This window comes from Cucumis melo, chromosome 6 (assembly GCF_025177605.1).
Source record: "Cucumis melo cultivar AY chromosome 6, USDA_Cmelo_AY_1.0, whole genome shotgun sequence".
In the NCBI taxonomy this organism is placed as follows: domain Eukaryota; kingdom Viridiplantae; phylum Streptophyta; class Magnoliopsida; order Cucurbitales; family Cucurbitaceae; genus Cucumis; species Cucumis melo.
Genome location: NC_066862.1, coordinates 16,327,935 through 16,331,788, shown reverse-complemented (window position 1 = coordinate 16,331,788; position 3,854 = coordinate 16,327,935). Strand labels below are relative to the sequence as shown.

Sequence of the window (3,854 nt, the reverse complement as noted above, 5' to 3'; positions counted from 1 at the left end):
TACTTATGTAAGGTGCATTCTCTTAATATTATAAATTTACGGTAAAAGCTACATGTTTTGATCATTTATCTCACGTTTTGACTCCATTGTTTTACCTAAAAAGCCACAATAACTTGTATTTCTACACGTTATTAGAGTCTTCCCCTTTCTCTTCTTCTTTATTTGAGCTTTATTTTTTCAGGGTCCAGTTTTATTTTTAAAGGACGATCCTCTTGAAAACTTCCCTTTAGTGGTAACAACATTTGCTTCCACTTGCTTCTCCTTACTCATGATATGGTTCTAGAATTGCTAGAGCTCGTTTAGAAGGTTGTCAGATTAAACTCCATCTTATTTAGAGACCACTCATCTGAAATGGTATGAAGTTCTTCGGGAGAGACTCTAAGATAAAGCTAATGCGATTAGCCTCGTTGATGGTATCACGATTTACTTTAGCGATATTGAAGTGCATCATCATGTTCAGGACATGTTCTCTAACAGAGGTCTTTTTCTTCATTCGCTTAGTGTAAATGTATTTGATTGCCTTGTGTCTTAAGGACCATTCTCGTTGTTCGGACGTTTCCCTTAATGAATTCATAGTCTCTTTAGCCGTGGCTAAGGATTCATGATTCTTTGTCAAAACATCAAACATGTTGGCAAGAATATAGACACAGACTTTTTCATTGGTTTTAGCCCATCGATCATATGCTTCTGACTAATTCAGTTAGTATTAGGGGTAGGGGTTTGAGGAAATTCCTCAGTTAAGACAAATCTTAAGTCATCAACTACTAGTATCGTGTTAAGATTTTATTTCCACGGTGCATAATTATCGCCATTAAGTTTCTCGAAAGCTAAAACTTGAACTATTAAGCTATTCATGCTGAAAAAACAAACATATTCTCTTGGTAAAAAAACTATAATCCTTTAAGAACCAATCTTGTTTAGAATTTACTCATAATGTATCCTTCACTGTTTGTATTTTGTAGCGATATTTCAAGGTTTAGAATAACCTCCACCGAAGGGTAGTAGATTACTCCTCCTTTAAACCAAGACAATTTTGAGTATATGCTAACTTTAGAATAACTGTTTATTTCTTATAGCACTTAATTGTCGCTATTTTGGTCAAGAATGTCTAATAACTTAGTAATTCTTATAAGTTTAACCTGCTATTTTCAGATCTTAGAGATCAGAATCAACATGCTTCCGAAAGTGGAAAGCCAATATGAAAATTGTTCTTAGAAAATCTATCAATATTTGGAGTTCGTGGTGATCCGAATTCTATAATACAACCTTCATAAAAAAACGTCGTTCCTAGGTAGACAAGAAGGCACATTATAGGAATCTTCCATGGGATTGTCACATATCTCTCACTCACTTACTATGAACTACTTCCCATATTCACTTTGATATTGTTCCATGCAAACACTTTTTGAAAGGAGACTACTACTATGCATGACCAAAACCCTACATGGACCTCATGGTGTGAATTCTTAGGGATGCTAAAGCTAAAAATACACAACTTCTCTCTAACTGACGTGTTCTATAATGATTTTAAGGATATTCTTTACTTCATGATTATATTTAGGCTAACTTAAACAAATACTAAGTCTAGGTGAAACATCCGAGCATAACCTTTATACCGGATTTCAACCTACGATATTTAGGTGATAAACTAGTTTTATTACCTCACATCTCTCACGCATGCTCATAAAACTAGGTTAACTAGGCTCAAGCACTGATTACGATCTCCAAGTAGCAGGTGTTCTGTAAACCGTCAACTTAAGAACATCCGACCTTAGTCATCTTATTTGACTTTTTGACAAGGTCGAATCAGGTGAATTTCTTGTAACTAGTTTTACCAGATATCGACATAATTCTATAAAAATTTGGTTAATATGTTTAACTTAGGTGAGCATTCATTGTTATAGATTTTAAATGTCTAATTAATTTTATAACTTTTATAAAAAAAATACAGACAATGATATAACATTCATTTAAACATTTCATTATATAACAGTTATATAAAGAAATCAATTAATATGGATTTTCAATTATTTAACCTTTAATTAAATCATATTAAATTAATCAAAAAATTAATTTCATGAAATCATATTCGACAAAAATTAATTAATCATGTTAATTAATTTTCATATTAATTAATTAATATGCATACTATATATTAGAACTGTTATAACATCTTTTAGTGCATGAACATGTTAATCTATGGTGAGGTTTTAAATTTATATGACATACATTATGCACATACATTCTAAACGCAATTAAAAACATATATGAACATGCATAATTAATTAAAACACCATAAAATAGACTGGTTTTAACTTCTAAATTAAGGTAAGTACTAAAATATTACAACAATAATTTGATGTAGTACAAAACCACTTCTAAGCCACTCAATCATGGAAAAACCATCAAAACTAGCTTGAAGTGACCCAAAATAAAAATAAGGTGAACCAATCTAAGATTGGTTGAACCGACCCAAAATCCATCAAATAATCTTCACTAGTCGCACAAGCAAAGTGAACCGGTCGGATCGGATCATGGGTTGGGCAAAGTGAACTCGTGACAAAAGAAAACTAGGGATACGAGGCGGGCGCATGGGCGCGAGGCACGACCCGGGTCGGATCGCGAGTTGGGCGCTTGGGTCGTCAGGCGTCCGGAATGTTGGCTCGCAGGCTGGGCCAAGCGTGTTTGGACTGAGCCGGGCGCGTAGAGTGGCCAACAATTGGGTCGATAGGCAGGCGTGAAGCGCGCGGAGCGAGCCCGGTCTTGCGATCCGGGTCTGAATCGAGTCTGAAGTCTTGAATTCGGGTCTGCACAATTTTTTTTGCCAAATTTCTAGCTTTTCTCTCTACCGATTGATGAAATTACAACCTATAATCAGCACAAACGACTCTATAAGAAACTACAGACCTTTTATCATGATAATTATATCACAAAACTCGGGCCAATTATAATAATTATTACAAATTACACTTATTTTGGGGTCAAAAATCATAATATATCTATTTTAGTTCAACCACAATTTATCTAATAAATTGAAACCCACCATATGCAATTGAGTAAAATTAGCATTCTCTAATACCACATGATGGACATTTTAGACATGGCGAAAAATGGATCGAGATTTTACCCTAATTGCTCCTAGTTACAAGCATAACCTTAAACCCTAAATTAATTATAAATAAAGATTTATTGAGTACGTACCTTCGTGGATACTGTATTACTCGTCTTCTCCTCAATCATGAACTGGAACCATCATTAATGTTGATCCACTATTCTCTAGACGTAGAACCAGATTGTGAGACTTGATGGATGAAGGATTTGAGACAAAGGTGGAAATCTTGAAGAATTGTAAAGGATTGGAAATAAATCTTTGGTGAGTATTTTTTTTTCTTTTAAGTGAAAGTAGAAATTTGCAAAAAGTCTTTCAACATTTGAAATGGGACCTTTAAATAGACAAAAGGCATGCAATAATTGCACGTGTAAACTCACCAAATCCTAACATTTCACATTTCCCTAACTACCTCACATTTCATTAAATCTTAATGGGATTGTTGTCATCATAATGAACTTTCACTTAGTCCACTAATGAGTCAGTGGAATTATGCAAGATTACACTTTCTCTTAGTGGGCTTGTTGTTATCACCATCAACATTCATATAGTCCACTAAGTTTTAGTAGGATTATCCAACAAAATGTTGAAATTTTCCAATATCTTTAGTCAAATGGTAAATTGATCATTTGATCATTCAAGTCAAATGTCAAATTGAGACTATTTCAAGTAAAAAACCAACATTTTGACTTTTTACCATTTTTTCCGTCTTGACTAACTTTGACCTTCCGAACATGAATCCGCA

At 33.9% G+C, this 3,854-nt stretch overlaps 1 long non-coding RNA gene across 1 annotated transcript; it reads right to left on the bottom strand.

The window, feature by feature from the left end:
* Positions 1-2,266: 2,266 nt before the first annotated feature.
* LOC127149673 (uncharacterized) lies at positions 2,267-3,367 on the bottom strand. The gene is made up of 2 exons (XR_007821407.1): positions 3,202-3,367; positions 2,267-2,868 (listed from the first exon to the last, which is right to left on the bottom strand). It is a non-coding gene; the product is annotated as an uncharacterized LOC127149673 (long non-coding RNA).
* Between the last annotated feature and the right edge of the window lie 487 nt (positions 3,368-3,854).